Below are 20275 nucleotides of genomic sequence, written 5' to 3'. Positions count from 1 at the left end.
GCATGTTACCAGCATCTGCTTCTGGTAAGGGCCTCACACTGCTTCCACTCATAGTGGAAAGTGGAGTGGAGATGGTGTGTGTAGAGATGACATGGTGAGAAAGTGTATTAGGCCATTTTTACATCACTATAAAGAAATACTTGAGACTGGATAATTTACAAAGGAAAGAGATTTAATTGGCTTATTGTTCTGCAAGCTTTACAGGAAGTATAGTACTGGCATTTGCTCAGCTTCTCAGGAGGCCCCAGGAAGCTTACATTCATGGCAGAACATGAAGGGGGAGCAGGCATCTCACATGGTAAGAATGGGAGCAAGAGAGAGAGAGTGAGAGAGGGGAGGTGCCATACACTTTTAAACAACCATTTTTTGCAAGAAGTCACTCACTGTCATAAGGACACCACCAAGGGAATGGTGATAAACCATTTGAATTAGTCTGTTCTCACACTGCTATAAACAACTACCGGAGACTGGGTAATTTATGAATAAAAGCGGTTTAATTGACTCACAGCCACACAAGCTGTACAGGAGTCATTCTGGGAGGACTCAGGAAACACAATCATGGCAGAAAGTGAAGGGGAAGCAAGCACCATCCTCACATGGCAGAGCAGGAGAGAGACAGAGTGAGGAGGAGGTACCACACATCTTCAAACAAACAGATCTCGTGATAACTCTATCGTGAGACCCCACTCAGGGAATGGTGCTAAACCATTATAAACCACCCCCATGATCTAATCACCTCCCACAAGGGCCCACCTCCAACATTGTGATTTACATTTCAATATGAGAACTGGGTGGGGACAAGTATCCAGACTGTGTCAGAAAGGAAGCAAGAGAGAGACAGAGGAGGTACCAGGCTATTTTTTAACAATCAGCTCTCACAGGAACTGATAGAGTGAAAACTTACTCATGACCATGAAGACTGCACTAAGTCATTAATGAGGAAACTGCCCCCATGACCCAAGCACTTCCAATTAAGCCTCGCCTTCAAAATTGGGTACCAAATTTTAACATGGAGTTTCAGGGAACAAATATCCAAACTATAACATGCCTCTTTCTCCCTCTTTGCCTCTGTGACTTTCTCTATGCATATGTTGTTATGTTTAATGTTGTTCCATGATTTCTTAGGCTCTGTTCATTTTCTTCATTCTTTTTTCTGTTCCTCAAACTGCATAATTTCAACTGACCTATATTTATGTTTTGTTATTCTTTCTTCTGCCTGCTCAAATTTGCTATAGAACCCCTCCAGTGACTTTTTGATTTTCAATTATTGTACTTTTGCTCATGCATCATTCTCTCAATTTTCTTTCTTTGTCCATGTTATCCTTTAGCTATTTAAGCATAGTTAAGACACTTGATGTAACTATTTGTCTAGTAATTCCGATGTCTGGGATTCCTGTCAATTAATTTTTTTCCCTTTGAGTTTGCCATGCTACCATTTCTTCTTGCATGCCTTATAATTCTTTGTTAAAAACTGGCATTCTGATTATTATATCTAGTACTTGTGAAATACAGATTATTTCCCTTCCCCGGAGCTTGCTGTTGGTTCTTGTTGTGGGTTGTAGTTATCTGTTTAGTGGCTTTAAAAACTAATTTTGTAATGTGTAGTCACTCAAGTCTGTCCCATTAGCTTGGTGGTCAGAATATTGTGTGGATTTTATAAAGACCAATTTGTTAAAGTACTGGTATGAGATTTACATGGTCTCCAATAGAAACTCGAAAAAATAAAACTTTAAAACTTTATATAAAAAAATAAGAATTCAGAAAATTACAGCATTATAAGGTTTTAACTAATTTAGTTATAATGTAAACATTTTTAGTTAAAATATCTCATTTCCCTAATTTTGTTTTTTGTGGAAATTTCAGTTTTAACACAAAGATGTTAATTACTTTTAAAGATTCAGTGTTTACCAAAAAATTAACATAAAAGGCAATTTTAATTTTTCTAATTAATTGCTAGTCACCTCATGACATTTTCACAAACTTCTGTCTTCCTAATAGAATCCCTTTTTATTTAAGACAGCAGCATGACTGTTAGTTACATGGTTAATATTTCAGCCTCCTTCTAACTGCAGGCAATCATGTGGTAGTATACTGGCCAAAGAAATACAGATAGAGTTGCTGTGGAAGACTTTCCTTTCTTGTTTACAAGAACAAAGCCCACTTAAACTTTCATCCCTTTCTCTTTCTTTCTTTTTTCCCAGACTCTAGACATGTGACCTGGAGATGCAGCATTCATCTTGTGACCATGAAGCAATAGGGATAAGGGTAAAAGTCTACACATTGCAGATTGCAGATAAAAACATGAAAAGATCCTGGCTGCCTGATGACACTACAGGTTAATAAAAAATACCTCAGAGATTCAAATCTAGACAAAATGCTAAGTCACATTCGTCTACATTCACAATTAAAACAATTGAGTGATTTGGGTACAGATGATGAGGGAGAGAATGGAACTCATAAAATGTGGTTTTCTTATTTGAGTGGGCTGCTTGTTATGGCATTAAGGCACAGGCACCATATATTATTGTGTTTGATTATTTACTTACAACCTTCTATCCTATCAGGTAGTAAATGTGTTGGGGCAAGGGCCTTTTTCTGTGTTATTCACCATTGTTTCCCTTATATCCAGCACTATGAGGTTAAGCACCAAAAAAAGGTACTCAATAAATATTTGTTAAAAAATGGAAAAAAGATAATAAGTATAATTTAGGACACAGTTTATCATGGCTGTGATAATGGGAAGTGTGGAACTAACACTAATGTAATCACCCATCAGGTTCTTCCTACCTGCCCCACAGACAAAATCATTTTACTGAGACCACAGCATTGCAGTAAAGAAAGAGTTTAATTGATGCAAGACTGGCCATGCCATACGGAAGAGAGTTATTACTAAAATCAGTTGCCCTAAAAACTTGGAGGTTAGGGGTTTTCAAGGACAGTTTGGTGAGCAGGGGACTAGGAAATAGGTGCTGCTGATTGGTTGGAGAAGCCGTCACAGGAGAGTGGAACATGGTCCTTGTGTACTGAGTCCACCTCTGGGTGGGGGGTGGGGACCACAGGACTGGTTGATTCATGAGTCAAGAGTCCAAATGGAGTCAGTGGTGGTCAGAAGTGCAAAAGTCTGAAAAGAAATCTCAAAGGGCTAATCTTAAGTTCTACAATAGTGATGTTATCTACAGGGTTAATGAGGAAGTTACAAATCTCATGACCTCCAGAACAAAGGCTGATAATTGTTGAACTATACTTACATCTTAGCAGAAACCAGGCCCCTCTCAAAATTCGAACCTATGGAATTTCATAAATTTTATAAAGGTTGTTTAGTTTTGGGAAGGGCTATTATCATTCTTGCTTTAAGTCTAGCCTACAAAGTAAATTTCTCCCAAAGTTAGTTTGGCGTATGGTGGGAATGATCAAGGATAGCTTGGAGGTTAAAAGCAAGATGGAGTCAACTATGTCAGACTTCTCTTATTATCATAATTTTGCAAGAGCTGTTTCACTAGTAGTTAACACTATCTAAGTATATGCCATGTGCCACAAATTGTACTAAGAGCTTTACACACATTAATTCATTTATTTCAAAAACAAAAGATTAATAGGTAGTATCGGCATTATATCCATTTTTAAGATAAGGAGATTGAGGCAAGAAGTGCATTAACTTGCTTGAGATTATACAGCTTAAGTAGAAGAGCTTGGATTCTAATTCAGTTTGTCTGGTTTCAAAGCTTATGCACTTAACCATTATCCTCTACTATATATATATTATACACTATATAGTATATACATATAGTATATATTATATATACTATATATTATATACTCTATATAGTATATACTATATATTATACTATATATACTAAATATACATATCTATGTGGATATATATACCCTCTACTATATTATAACACTGTGATAATGGGAAGTGTGGAGCTAACACTAACGTAATCACTCATCGGGTTCTTCCTACCTGCTGCGCAGACAAAATCATTTTACTGAGACCATAGCATTACAGTAAAGAAAGAGTTTAATTGATGCAAGACTGGCCACACCACACAGAGGAAGAGTTATATATAATTCATATATATATGAGTTAAAAGCCATATTCCAAACAGAATTGGAAGAAGGAAAGTTATGCACCTGGATTAGAATGTCTCCAGCAGAGCTGCACCGATTGTTAGGAAGCCTCACAAGATGAATGTATTCACCATAATCAAGCATCTAGCTGTCAGATATGCATGTCAAAAATTCAGATCCGCTCACGCTGCTGTTGTTAATTTAGCATAAGAAACTTGACTCACACTAATTTATAAATGACTAAACTACTAAAATCAGAATGCCTATTGACTCATTCGAAAAGAGAAAGTTAATTGAAGATGGAATAAACATCTATACCAGGAAAATGGTATTCAAAAAAGGTTCTTAGAATAAAATAAGAATGAGGGAAATTCATAAAAATATTGGAATGTTTAAAGACTCTAGTATCTCATGTGTTGTACTTCACTAGTGATATATCTGCCAGGTAGACCTAACTGAGCACTCTCTCCCTTGGCCTGTGAATGGGCATGGCCTGTTTCTGTATCTCTCACCCTCTTGAGTCTTTCTGGTTGACCTACCCTGTCTTTAGATTTCAGTAAAGATTTCCTAACATGACTATCTTTTCCTGATAACATGTCTTCATTTATGATTGAGTCTGAAAAGGGCGACCTGATTAGTTTCTCCAAGTTACTTCTCTCTTCCTGTCTCTTCCGACCTCCCTTTCACTTGTACTCTTTGCTGACTTTCATCTGCTTCTTTTTAGTCACAGTTCAAGAAACATGGAACCTCTATCTTGAGACTAAAACCTCCCCACTCTGTGCTTTTGTCCCCCACCCCTTCTTTTACTTTCAGTACTGTGACCACTGTTGGTGGTCTATCCTCTCTTCTGCACTTTCAACTTCGACTTTATCAACACATAAGATTGATCAAATATCTACCATTAAAGAAAAAAAGGCCACAATTCCATGTTCCCTTTAAAATAGAACAGGAAGCCCTCCTTCATTCCTATGTGTCTTTTAAGTACTGCCATGCCTCCTCCAACCCACAACCAACCTGCTTTACAGATTGACTTCCATTCATTATTCTACTTCTTTACTTTTGTGACTCACCAATTCCCCACAATCTGGCTTTGGCTCCCACTGCTTCAATAAAAATACTTTGGCACACATCCTCAATGGCATCTCATTTGTCAAATTCAATGACCTTCTTTTTTGTTACATCTTTTTGACCTCATCAGGATTTGGCACCATTGAACACCTTTGTAAAGCTCTTATCTTTTTCTCTCATGACACTATTTCTCTTAGTTTTCTGTCTACGTTTTCTTTCTGATCTACTTTTTGTGCTCTTTTTCCTTTTTCTTCCCCTTAAATGTATGTGTTCCCTCGGGCTTTGTCACTGGCCCATTGCTATTCATTGTCTATCATTCTACCTCCATGATTATTCCCATTTCTACAGCTTCAATTGCCAATTATATCTCTAACGTAGATTCTCATCGGGGCTCCATATGCTTATGTTCACCAAAGGACGTCTCTCAACGTCGACATTTTAAAACTGGAATTCAATATTTCCTTCAAAATCAGCCCCTTTCTCTTCTTGTTCTTGGTACTATTTGTCCAGCCAAATCAGAAATTTGAGAACCATTCCAAACTTCTTCTATTTCCCTACCCTTCATTACATTAGTGGCAACAGCCAATCCTATTAATTCTATTGCTATACTTCTTTGGTAGCTTTAACATTCTCTTTATTGATCATAAGCCAAGAGAGAAAAATTCTCTAGATTTTTCATTTATGTCTTATGATGTTTTCCCTCAATGTTGTTGTAAAACCTCATAAAAGAGGTTTTTATTATTTCATATTTGCTTTGCCCAGATACTTAATCTGTTGGTGGAAAAATCTCCTGTAACTTTGTTTGATGTGAATGAATATACCTCTTCTTAGGTGCTAGAGGAGCTTCTAAGAAGAGCCAGATACACCCCACTATAGTTATTTCTTACTAACATATAAACACAATTAATATAATGTTTAAGTATGGTTGCCAGGTACAATACATCCAATTAAATTTGAATTTCAGATAAAGAGCAAAGAATCTTTTAGTATAAGTATGTCCCATGCAATAATTGGGACATACTTATGTTAACAAAAACTCATGATCTATCCAAAATTCAAATTTAACTGGGCAGACTGTCCTAGTCAGAAATCAAAGGGCAAGCTTGGCTCAATCCATCACTAATGAGCTGTTATATGAATCACTAAATAAATTCCAATCACAGCAAATGCCTCTATACCTATATACTAGGACAGTAGTCAGAAATTTTTGCAAATGAGAAGACAGAAACTCGAGTTACATAATTAAGATTATAGATGTAGAAAATAGCTGGACTATTAAGGCAGGGTGCTTAACTCCAAACTAGTTCTCTTTCTACTATACCCTGCTCCTTATAGGTTAGCCCTATAATAGTGAAGAGGAGAAAATACGCTCGGGTATCTCTAGAGTGGTTACTTAGTACAGCTAGACTCCAATAAAAGATGAACACAACTTTAAAATTAAATTGCAACAGAAATTTATTGGTCGTCTTAATAAAATCAGAACGGCTTTAATTATAAACATCTTGAGCCAAATTGTTGGAAATTGTATTAAAATGTTGATTAATTGAAGCATCAAAATTGGAGAAAATTAGTAAGGCAAATCATTTTTAAAATATCGTTGTGTTTCCCAGATTGAAAAGCTGGTTCCTTAGTAAGAACAGTATGTCGCTCCTGACACCATGTGGTCACTTTATGTACTACTTTTAACATTTTTGAAGACTAATGGTCCTGCCACAGGAAAAGTCCAATAAAATAAATGCATACTGTGAGATGCAAGATATCATTTATTGCCATTTATCTATTTAAAAATTGAAGATTATTATAGAAGTTACCAGCGGGTGATTATCAAGTTCTTCATATCTATACGTTAAGCCTTTATTCCCAGTTTTATTACTGGTGTCAGCATGTACTTTTAGAAAGATGTAATCAATTTTCAATTTCTTGACAGTAAGCCAAGTGTTTTGTATGATCCCTTTTGAGCAAACTAACCAACATTATAGTATGGCAATTAAGAAAAACTAGTTTTAGCATCAGATGAACTTGGTTCCCCCCCATCTTCTTCAACTCCTATGTACTGCTGAGGCCTCTTTTAGCCACTTATCCCAAAGCAGCATATATAGGACATCACTGCTAAAATCTTGGCCACCAGCTGATGTTCCCAAGGCTGGGCATTATCAATGCTTCCTCAACCACAGCTAATGCCTTGAAACCTTCTTTGTGCCAGTGGACCCGCTGTTCTTGAACTACACATCTGATGGAAGCTATGCTTTATTACCCACAAAAGCTGGAAGGATGTTCTTGTTCTTTTTTATACAACAATGTCTCATGTACATCAAAGCACTGCCTTGCTCCCCAGTGTCTAACAGAACTTTAAAGGAAATTGATTCCTGGAAGTCCATCACCAACATGTTTAAATTCCAGCAGTAAATACCACTTAGTCTTAAGCTGGTGTATCTTCCACACTTTTCACATGTACTCTAGGTTTCAAAATTTATTCTGTTGTTGCAGCAATTACACAAATATTCTACAGATACAAGAAGACATGACCGTATATTTCCTGAGGATCTTATCAAAATGTTAGGTCAGTGACAAGTGTAATATTATGAGGATAAATTTAATGTTCCAGTTATTTGACCTTGTTTCTATCAGGTCTGAGCCGTGTCTGCAAATATTTTATTCAGCTTTAGAGGTTCAGAAAGTGCACAGATACAGCTCAGCTGAACATGGCTGACAAACCTTGAGCCAGACAACCATTAGGGAGAAGGGGGTGGATATAAATGTTTTATTGTATATGCATCTTTTCACTGACAAGAGGAAGTTTTGGGGATTATACATAATTTTAAATAAAATTATACTTTTAAATTAACATTTTCATCTGAATTAAATCTGAATTTATCACTCATTTCAGATATATATCTTTTTGTTAGATCTTTAAAAAACTTTACATAAACGTATTACATATGCTTTTCTTATTTTTACAATAAGTGCTATTCTGAGTGCTTTCTTGATTGATTAATGTCATAAAGACTATTCATATAAGTGAGCTTTTATAAGTTCTAGGAAACCTAGTCAATCAATGACAAGAGTAGCTCAAATGCACTATAACCATGAGTCATGATATTGATGTAAATGCTATATATGAAACAGTCAGCACTAGGTTGAGTTAAATTTTTATATTTGAAAAATATTTGCTGCAAAGATTACTTTGAATTATGTTAGAGTCCAGAAAGAAATTCAAATTAAGTTTGTTTTTTCCTTTTTATCTGAAAGACAGTGCTATGTGTTAGAGAATTACAAAGAGAAAGGTAAGTAAATGAAAGATTGTTAGAAAACTTGAATCTTTTAAGCATGAAAGTACATGCCTGATAAAGTAAGGTAAGGGAAAAATATTAATAGTAAACTTCAAGTGGAGAAAGCTGGCAAATACCACTCTCACGAGGTGATATTACATAACAAGTGATATCATGTATCCCCTGATAATATATAATGAGGAAGGAACTTCACCTTATGACATTCTCTCCAAAAATGAAAAGCCCCAGTATAAGCATGAGAAAAATAGTAGATAAACCCAAATTGGGAGACAGTGTACAAGTGCCTGACCAGTATTTTTCAAGCTACCAAGGTCATTAAAGATAAGAAAAGGCTGAGAAACTGTCATAGAACAGAAGACACAGCAAGCCATGACAGCTAAATGCAGTGTGGTCCCTGGGTTGGCTCCTGGAACAGAAAGAGGTTATTAAGGGGAAAGCCAGTGAAATTCAAATAAATCTGGATTTAATTGCTAAAATTTTTAATTGTTTAAAAAATGCATTTCTGAACCCATAAGAGTGGACAACAAGCTTGAGGTTGATTTTTCAATTGTGGTGATAATTGTACTTAATTATTTACACCCTTTAGTAAACTATCAAAACCCTGCAGAGAATTGTGGCAATGCTACTCAAATCAAAGGACTTTTTAAAGTTAGATATTTAGGTCTTCTCTACTGTATGCACTTTTACTCCTCTACAATTGTCTATTTACATGAATGCTGGAATATGGACATTGTTACATATTCCAGAATTCCTGGAAAGCAATAACAGATTTCAGTTTAGTATAACTGTCTGAATAGTATAGCATTAATCTAAGACATGAAGGGGGGTAGGCAGGGTTTAGTAAGAAAAATAATGGATTTGAGTTCTGAATGTGATGAGTTTTAGGGACCTCTGGTGGCAGCTACAGGTGTAGACTGGAGTTCAAGGGAGAGAGCTGTCAGTTATACAGATGACATAGATTTGAGAGTCATTAGCCAATCGTAAGAATCCCCCAGGGATAGGGAAGACAGAGAGAAGACAGAAGTATTCCTTTCAATCTACTTGTTTTTCTCATCAGTGTCATGAGCACACAATCAAGAAACTCAACTAAATGGGAATTGGTTGACATCACTTTTCCAGCCCATGTGTCTACAATAATTGCAACCTTAAAGCAGCACTTTGCATAATGTTAATACGAAATGTTGATGGAAAATGCAAGCAGTCATACAGACTACCAACTTTTCAGCAAGCTGAAGATATTCCAATCTAAATTTTGTCTCACTCTTTGACTACAGTGTTCAATTTGACATCTGATGTTGTGGGTGGAGTTAAAAGGTGAAAAACCAACCACAGATTCATGCAGGCCTTGAAATCAACATGAGAGGGTCAAAATGGGAGAAAGGCTCCTGGCATCTATATCTGGAAGAAATCTTGCTAGTTTTACCATTTGTTAATTACAAAATTACAAATTGTTACAGTTCTACGTGAAATAGACTCTTATGCTTCAACCCATCCTGAAGAAGAAAGAAGAGGCTTAATGTCACAGGTTTTCGTCCACATAGATTTTCTAGGCCTTTCCTATAAATCATTTCAGATTTTTATGTGGGCCTGGAGGCTTTGCACAGAACTTGATAGTGCATGTTTTTAAAGTCCAGATGTGGGTTTTGGTGTTTGCATTCCACTCATTTCAATGATCTCATTTTGTTTATATCCACCAGGGGTTCCTGTAAGAGCTCTTTGAGGTGGCTCTGCACTGTCCAGCTTAGAGGTTAGAGTGATCAGTCAATTGCTAGGAGATTGGACTCTTGCCGTAAGTGTTAGGTCGGGAATTGCTGTAATTTCTCACCAGGTGGAATTTCCCAAAAGTGAACTTGATATCAGAAAATGCAAGAGATACAAAGATGTAAAGAAAAGGCAGCATCCCTCAAAAAGATTTATCCTGATGAGAGGACAGAACTAAAAGGGAATTTTGTTGCAGATTAGCATTTCTTAACTCCTTTGGCTTGGGCTTTCAAATTCAATAACCATTTCAGAAAGATTGAAAAGAACATCTAGCCTGTAATCTCAGCACTTTGGGAGGCCAAGGCAGGAGGGCCACTTGAACCCAGAAGTTCAAGACCAGCCTGGGCAACATAATGAGACCCTGTCTCTATGAGAGATTTTTAAAAAATAGCATGGCATGGTTGCAGACACCTGTAGTCCCAGCTTATCAGGATGCTGAAGTGGGAGAATTGCTTGAGCCTAGGAGTTTGAGGCTGCGGTGAGCTATGATTGTGCCACTGCATTTCAGCCTGTGTGATTAAGACCCTGTCTCCAAAAGAAAGAAATGAAAAGAAAAGAAAAAGGAAAAGGAAACACAGAAAGAAAAAGAAAAGAGCATGCACCTACAAAAATGTTTCCTTGGGCATTTGAGAAAGAGTGAGCTACGAAAATGAAATATTTTAGGAGAGGTCTAATATGGTGAAACAAACTCACTTGGAAAACAATTCAGGCAGCAATGTTAAGCCAAAAGGAAAGAAAGAATGGTCTTTGACAGCAAAACTGGTCTCAAGAAGCTTACTGCAGTTCCTGCCTGAAGCCAATCACCATTCTACAACTCCTGCCTGTGGTCCAGAATCTTCCACTTTCTAGATCACACTTTCTCTCTGTCCCCATAGTGATGCTTCTGTTGTTTTTTCCGTATAGAATGACAAATAACTATTTGTATGATTGGTTCTTACATTAAACTGTGAATTCCTTTTATCCTGGCAATTACATTCCTGGAGAATTTACAACTCCTCACAATTACCATAGGAGATGGCTAAAACTATTTCTTTCACTCATTTGCATATTTTCTTCCCCTTACCTCACTAAACTGTAGGCAACACAGTGCCGAGATCACATCTGTTTGGTTCGCTGCTGTGTCCCCAGGGACTAAAATAGTGTCCAGCAGAGAGTAAGTAAACATCACTTAAATGAATAAATGATCAGGAGAATCGTTAACCCAATTTCTTGCAAGATCATATGGCACATATGCAGCAAAGAAAGATTTGAACCCAGTTTTGTCTGACACCAAAGGTCAGTTGTGCTCAACCTCTGTATCAATTAATGACTGAAACCCTCTCAAAATCCCAAAGCCATTAACTGATCAATCAAACAATCAATATTCATCAAGCTTACTTGATACGTAGGCAGAGAAAAAGTTGTAACTGTCACAGCACACATTGCTGTGACTACCATATTTTCAGCATAGTCTTCAGATCTCCAGACCTGAAATGCCGAGAGTATTTAGGGCATACTCTTAATAGTCAATATTTACTGAGTGCTTAATAAGTACCAGAATTATTTTAAGAGTTTGAGATATTTTCTGATGCAATGCTTACACTATGCTTTTTGAGTGAGGTAAATACTATTATTATTATTATAGATGATGCAACGAAACACAGAGAGTTTAAGTAATTGCACTACTTCTCATACTGAGAGGGGTACAGCTAAGATCTGAACCCAGACAATCTGTCTTCCAATTATGCTCTTAACTATGATATACTGCCTTTCTAAGAATTTGAAGTTTTGAGGGGGTCAGGGAGAGTAGTTAGTTTCGTCTTTGCAAAGTCTACTTTTTATTTTCTGTGCCTGAAACAATCCTGGTAATATTAGGTGCTCATTAAGTATTTATAGAATGGATGGATGAATGAATATGACTAGCTATTGTCTTATACGAAGATCACAAACTTAAGAAGATGGAACTCAGTGGAAACGTGGGAAGTCCTGAGCTTTGAACCATACCCCAGGATAGTGAGAACTTAAGGGGAGCACGTAAGAAGAGGGAAGACTCTGCAGACATGGAAAGGGTGAGAGAGGCTCCTGAAAAGGCAAAACAAGTAAATAAATGAGGTCAAAAGGACTACCACAATCTCCAGATTTACTAATAATGTCCCTTTCAGTGAACTTATATAATTTCCTCTAAGACCAGCTTGGTGGCAAAAACATCGCTAGGGAATCCACCTGGCTCTGTTTCTTCAGCTTTTGACAGATGCCACGGCTGACACATGAGGACCATGGATCTCTTCATGTACACCTTTGTGACAACTTTCCATTATTTCCAAAAGTATGGGGACCACATAATTTACTGTACAAATGTGGACATCTGGTCACTCCACTAAAAATCATCTTTCGAGTGTCTATAAGTCACCATGTTAGGCAACTATAGCAATAGGCCAGGCTTGAGAACATGCATAACTACAATTTGGCTTTTCATTTCAGAGAAGAAAGAAAGGGATGGTTTTAGAAAATATTAGGACAAAAAATCACCAACAGATCTTGATAACTGACAGGATATAAGGTAAGAGAAAACAGAGTCAATGAGTTGGACTAACTCAAAACAATGATGGTTAAATATTATAAAAATTCAATAGAGGGAGTTGGCAGGGGAGAAGGATAATGGTGAGAAAAGATGATGAATTCAGTTTTCAAGATATTGGATTTTTGGAGATAAAATGACATCCAGATAGAAATACCTAAATACGACTTTAAAATATTGTAGATGTGGTTTTTAAGTCCTCTTATTGGAGGTGATTTGTGAAAACTTGAGAGAATTTATTTAACCCTTACTTATGGATTCTGATGTTCTTTGCATTAGGGGAGAAATTGAGAGTAGAAAGAAGAATGACGAGGTTTACGCTCTCCTGAGGAAGGACCCTCAAGAGAGGACCTTATAAACACAATTAGCTACTGAAAAAGACTTGGAAAAAAATATGGCACAATGAAGAAAATAATCTTCAAGGCTCAGTGGAAGAAAAAGAAGAGAGGAGGTCTCGGAGAGGTAATTCATGAAGTGAGCATCAAAGCATGGAATAACTAATTGTGTTAAAGACAAATGTGCCAGCATGGAGCTAAATTCGGAGAATAAAAAAGTAATGTCAAAAAGAATGTGGTGGACAGCCATGGTGACTCACACCTGTAATCCCAGCACTTTGGGAGGCCGAGGCAGGAGGATTGCCTGATATCAGGAGTTTGAGACCAGCCTGACCAACATGGAGAAACCCACTCATGGTGGTGCATGCCTGTAGTCCCAGCTACTCAGGAGGCTGAGGCAGGAGAATCGCTTCAACCCAGGAGGCGGAGGTTGCAGTGAGCCAAGATGGGGCCACTGCAATCCAGCCTGCGTGACAGAGCAAGACTGTCTCACAAAAAAAAAAAAGAAAGAAAGAAAGAATGTGGCAATCAATTTTACCTGGGAGGAGGGAGGAGTAAGGGAGGCTCTGGTAATGCATCTCGAAGAAGAGGGTAATTAAAATTGTATTCAGAATTGCATTCAGAGGACCTTTCTATTTTATTAATTGCCATATCCCTGGTTGTGAATATCACATAATTATATAAATTGAATCTTTTTCTTTATGTGTTGACCTGGAAATATGACCATGATTTTAAATGACAAAAGCAACAGACAGAGTATGCCAGGAACTATTGGCAGATCTTTTAAAAATAAATTAGGGGCTTTGTAAGCCATTTGCTTTGTTACAATTTTTTGTTCATTTGTGAAGATATGAGCTTGCTAGACAGTCACTGAAAGTGTTTGATATATAGCAAGATATGGGACACTCTATTTCCACATGGTAATTCATATGTAATGTAACAAGGGTAATGAAACCAAACATGGGAACTTCTCTGGCCTTTACCTCTGTTGTGAATGAAGTCATGAGTCATTCTTACATGCAATGCTCCTTTATACTAACGTCTACCTGAGACTGGAGGGAAATCTGCTTAGTGTCTCCCATGAGAAAGTTTGTGATTGGCTAACATCACCATCAATTATCTGGGAATAAAGGGGGATACAGCCACTTCAAGAGAGAGAAACAAGTTGGACCCATATGTTTGATTATCAAAAACTGTTTTCTTCTTTATCTCCTGGAGTTGAGGGTTGGGGATAAGGGATGGTCTTCAAATCACTGATTATTATTATGAGACTCTGATTCTAAAACATTTATGAAGGACAAAACATCCAAGAAAAGTCAAGGACTTCTTGCAGAAAGGGGCTATAGTGGGGGGATTTTCTCTATTAGACATCATGTTTATATAAAGCAATAATAACTAGGACAGTGCAACACTGGCACAAAAACAAGAAAATTGACAAAAAATGAAATAGAGTTTAGAAACAGACTGACATCTACAGAATTTTGATATATGCAGAGGTAACATGGCAGACTCTGAGAAAATGAAGGCGCTAATAAATAATACTGGAAAAACGTATTCATGTAGAAAAAGATTACTTTTAAAAAATATTTTCTCATTTTAAACATAATATATGAATTAATTATTCTATAAAAAAGATGTGACATATAAAACTAAAATTTTATTCAGCTACTACCTTCAGTGCTAACACAGATACCCTTTTTCCTTGGACAATAATAACAACTAATACTTATTTAGTTTGAAATAAAAATTTTGCTGAGATACCATGAGACTAAAAGTACCACATTTCAAAGGAGATGCTGGACCACATGCAAAATGTGTAAGCAAGACACCAAGAAACCTAACACCAAGTTAAGTGACTCTTATCCCTTTACTCAACAATGGTATAAAAATATTAAGGGTTAGAAATTAGAATGAGAAGGTTTCTTTAGAGAAATCTACATATTGATTCTGAAGAAAGAGTGCTGAAGGATCTTGTTCTCTGAAACTGAAAAAAGGGGTTTTTTTGAAGCTCAGTATGTGTCTCATGTAATGCAGTGGACAGGGGTCTGAGTCACACTAAGAAAATCTAATGGCCAGGGCTGCCTGGCTGCTTTGACAATGTGTAAAAGAGAGGTGATGACTTTGGGGCCACACAGCATTTACAGACTGTTCTGGGGCAAGAAATGGGTATTTCTCAAAGGACAAATATGGGACACACATAAGACAGAGCTGATCAGAGCAATTATCTTACTTTCTATCAGGACGAACAGACCTCAACATTTTATTTTTATCTTACATTCCATATTTTATGTAGTATTTTATATCTTATTGGTGCTAATGGTCTGTCATTACTCTCTTTGGTTATCTACAGATATAGTCATTGGTGAAAGGAAAGAGAGAAATGTGAACATGTTTTTATTATGATGAAGATGTAGAAAGTTTTCTTTTTCCAGGTTGGCAAGTTCTAAATATCAAATCTGTGTTTTAATATTACATTAATATTTTCCTATTTTATTTTGTATTATTTACTGGGGTATGGGGAGAATAGGAAATAATTATTTGCAAAGTTTCTGGCATCAGCCAGAATATGTATACATGCATTCAAAATCCTCATTTTTACTCCATAAATTAAGTATCATTAACAATTTAGTTGATATAACCTGTTGGTTTGCTGTACCTGAACCAATATTTTTTACTTTTACTAAAACAAAGAAAAAAATGGAAAAAAATTTAAAGGAAATTTAGCGTATCAATTGTATTTTTCAAAAGATTCTCTCATGAGATTTATCTGATTTTTGAGTTTTCCTAGTACATTTTAAATATGACTTAAATAACCAAAAAGAATGTATTTAGACACAGAGACCACATTTAATGAGTAAAATAGATGTTACTATGGTTCAGAAAAACAAATTAATTGGCCTGGATCAAGGTTTCCTAGAAACTTGTCTTCTAGAGTTCAAGATTGGAATCAAATTTGTTCAAAAGACTAATTCAGCTGGCATGTAAACACATGCCCTCATCGATTCTAGAGAAGAGACAAATACACATTGTTGCAGATACTTTCAGCTGCCTGCCCAATAGTCATGTTTTTCTTCCTTATATAACCCTAGGGAGAATGCCTTGATGATAAACTAAATTTCCCAGCCTTCTTGCATACCTGAAATTTAAATGAATTCAAACCTCATTGAGTGGGGCTTCCAGGAAGGTCACATTGTCCTCTTCTACTACCCTACTTCTAAGCTGGAGCTCAAGCAGAAATCTAGGTCAATGAGGGAAGGTGACAGTGGAAAAACATACCACATGGATTAGTCAGCTTGGGCTGCCAAAACGAAATACTGTAGACTGAGTGGCATAAACAACAGGAATTTATTTCTCACAGTACGGGAGACCAGGAAGTTCAAGATTAAGGTACCAGCCAATTCAGTTTCCTGGTGAAGGCCGCCTTCCTAGCTTGTAGATGGCTGCCCTCTCTTTAGGTCCTCTCTACAGCCTTTGCTGGGTTCCTGCATATGGAGAAAGAATGCAAGCTCTCTATTGTCTTTTCTTATGGGGCACTAAGTCCATCATGAGGTCCTTACCCTCTAACCTCATCTAACTCTAATTACCTCCCAAAGGTGCCATCTCCAAATACCATCACTTTGGGGGTTGGGGGGTCAATATACAAGTTTGTGGGGGACACAGATATTTAGTCCATAACACTAAGATTGCCAGCACAGAAAGATAGAAGGAATATGGGGCCCTGGTGACTTTGGAGCTGCCATGTCAGCCTCAGAACACCTGACTCTTGATTTCTACTACTAGAGAGAAAAATAAGCTTTTGTTATGTATATGCCACTGTTATTTCCAGTCTCTGACATAGCAACTGAATGCAAATCCTGACAGAGACAAACATGCTATGTAATAAAGAAAAAGGTATTTTGAGGCAGATGTCACAAATTATATATAAATACATGCACAAACACACACATTACATTCAATAATGTAATGTACACACATAATATGTATACATAATATGTAATAATGTAATGTACACACATATACATAGATACACACATACACATGCCATATAATATATATGGTATACCTCACACACACACATATATATTTATATACATACATACAAATTATTTTGTATGTCCCCTGAAATTGTTAGGATGGACAAACTTGACCTAGTCACCCAATTGTAATTGCTGTGGAATATTTGCTGTGCTGAAGTGACAAGTGCTATCCCAATTTTTTGGCCATGCCACTAGTAATGCTCACTTTAAAAACATATAAATAAAATGATTTTATTTTTCATGTGTTCAGCCTTAGGAAGGAAATCATTTAAATTTGGTCAGTGGAAAAATGCAGATTGCCATTTTTATTTACTTTTTAAAATAAGTGAACTAGGGATTTCAAATTATAATTTCCACAGGAGTAGAACCCAAGGGAAAAATCAATGTTTAAAACAAGGGATAATAATTTGCCACATCTTTGGATGGTCACATTTTATTTTGAAAGGGTGATATTAGAATTACTTTCCATTCTTTCTCCATCTGTCAGGCTATATTTTACTTGGATTATATCAGTAGAATTATATTTTTAGTTAAAAACTCTTTCAAAGCAAATTGCATTTAGTTAGAAAATAAGTGAAGGAAGCATGTCACACTTAGTGATTTGAGGCCACTTCAGTCATCAGAGTGTGAAAATCATTTCTCCAGATGGCAGCTTCCTGCTTAGCTGAGACCATGATAACCACAGTAGATTTTTTTTTAATCATATTTACTTATATGTGTGTGTAATTAATTTTTAATTGCATGAATTCTTGACAAAAATAAAGTCAAACACCAAGGAATTATATTTATAAAGAAAAAGGCATCAGTGATCTCCTTTGGGAAGCATTTTTCAAGGCAAAATATCATGGTGTTGACCTTCACCTTTTTTAGGTTGACAAGTGGTGATTAACTACATAAAAGCATAGTTCCATGTAATGCAATTTGAAAATGTAGCAGGGCTTAAAGGCCGGTGGAAATAATATATCAAGACTTCTAAGTTTTAGCAAACAATTTTCTTATGTTAATAGGCAATAGAATTTTCTATGTGTGTAAGAGAAATAAAGAAGAATGTACTGGCAGTTTTAAAAAGTATTGCTTTAGATTTAGCCTTTTAAAATAACCACTAACTGCCAAGAATTATGCTGGGTGCTCAGATTACAAGGTTGGGTGAAACAGGAAGTGATTTCTGCCCTCAAAGAAACAAGATAGACAATCACCTAGTCATATATTTATATAGTTCTATCACTTTTTGAAACAAAATGCAGGCAGTTGTGAGAGCATATCTTAGATCCAATGTATTATTATTATTATTATTTTATTTATTTATTCATTTTTTTGAGATGGAGTCTCGCTCCTGTTGCCCAGGCTGGAGTGCAATGGTGCGATCTCGGCTCACTGCAACCTCCACCTCCCATGTTCAAGCAATTCTCCTGCCTCAGCCTCCTGAGTAGCTGGGATTTCAGGCAACCGCCACCACGCCCAGCTAATTTTTGTATTTTTAGTAGAGGCAGGGTTTTGCCATGTTGGCCAGGCTGGTCTTGAACTCCTGATCTCACATGATCCACCAGCCTCGGCCTCCCAAAGTGCTGGGATTACAGGCCTGAGCCACCGCGCCGGGCCAAGAGATCCAATGTATTCTAAGGGATCAAAGGAGACTTCATTTTAGGTGTAACATTGAAATAAAATCTCAAGTGTGACTAGGGATTAACTGGGCGAAAGTGGGAAAGAACTAAGAGGAGGCCTATATGGCTGTATGTCAAAAAGCAAAGGGGAAAAAAGGCCCAAGATTATTCTAGAGAGATCATATATGGCATTTAGCTTGGGTTAGGGTCTTTATCTTTATTCTAGGAATACAAGAAAATCTCCAGCATTTTAAGCAGAAATGTGAAATAATTGGATTTACATTTTAAATGATTACCCTAGCTGTGGTATAGACCCTACCCACTACAAAGCATTGAATGGAAGAGGCCAAATGCAGACCTAGTGAAATCATAAAGAAAAACATTGACGGATTTCCTTGTGAATAAAAGAAAATTGGCCAGGCGCGGTGGCTCACGCCTGTAATCCCAGCACTTTGGGAGGCTGAGGCGGGTGGATCGCCTGAAGTCAGGAGTTTGAGACCAGCCTGGCCAACATAGTGAAACCCCATCTCCACTAAAAATATAAAAAATTAACTAGGCATGGTGGCAGGTGCCTGTAATCCCAGCTACTAGGGAGTCTGAGGCAGGAGAATCGCTTGAACCCAGGAGGCGGAGGCTGCAGTGAGCCGAGATCATGCCATTGCACTCCAGCCTCGGCAACAAGAGTGAAACTCTGCCTCAAAAAAAAAAGGAAAAGAAAATTAATCCCAAACATTATATTTTATTCAGACACTCCTCCTGTCTCCCTAGGTATAGAAATAAAGCTTCATATAGTGTACACAAAAACAGTATAATCAAAGGAACTAGAGGAAAACAGTCTTTAAAGAATGATAATAAGACCTCACAACAGACTTCTTGTCAGCAAAGTAGATGTGTGAAGAAAATAGAATATTTTTAAACTACTGAATCAAAATACTGATCAATGTTGAATTCTATGGGAACTATGATTCAAAAGTGAATGTAAGCTAAAGGTCATTTCTATGAGAGTTTTTATACTTGCATACACTTACTGAAAGAACTAAAGAATGTATATTTCAGCAAGAAGGAATTAAGCTAGAAGAAAGGGGCTGAATGTAAGAAGCAATGATAAGTAAAGAAACTGAGAAAGATATTAACAGGTCTGAACAACGTAAAAATAGTATTATGGATGATAAAAGAAAAACTTCAGCTAAATTAAATTTAAAGGAGTTTACTTGAGCAATGAACAGGCAGCCACCAGAATCACAGCAGATTCACAGAGACCCCAACGGTGCCTCACGGTCAGAGCAAATTTATAGACAAAAAAGGTAAAGTGACATACAGGAATTGGAAGTGAGGTACAGAAACAGTGAGATTGGTTACAGCTCGGTATTTGCCTTATTTGAACGCAGTTTGAACATTCCGCAGTCTATAAGTGGTTGAAGTATAGCCGCTGAGACTGGCCAACACTCAGCTATTGTTACAGGTGCTACTTACTACAAAGTTAGGTTTTCGGTTTTGTTTGACTATTAAGCTAGGTTACAGTTCATCCACAAGGACTCAAATATAGAAGTACAGA

At 36.8% G+C, this 20275-nt stretch overlaps 1 long non-coding RNA gene across 2 annotated transcripts in view; it reads left to right on the top strand.

Moving 5' to 3' along the window:
* The window catches only part of LOC129398640 (uncharacterized), a 78185-nt gene that overhangs the window by 51209 nt on the left and 6701 nt on the right, over positions 1–20275 (top strand). For both annotated transcript variants that reach the window (XR_010113007.1, XR_008626472.1), the window contains one exon: positions 2202–2335. This is a non-coding gene — a long non-coding RNA (uncharacterized LOC129398640). The remainder of the gene's footprint in view (positions 1–2201; positions 2336–20275) is intronic.

The sequence above is a fragment of the Pan paniscus genome, chromosome 7 (genome assembly GCF_029289425.2).
Source record: "Pan paniscus chromosome 7, NHGRI_mPanPan1-v2.0_pri, whole genome shotgun sequence".
NCBI lineage: Eukaryota > Metazoa > Chordata > Mammalia > Primates > Hominidae > Pan > Pan paniscus.
Note: the sequence above shows the minus strand (reverse complement) of the source record. Positions and strands in the feature narration are given on the sequence as shown.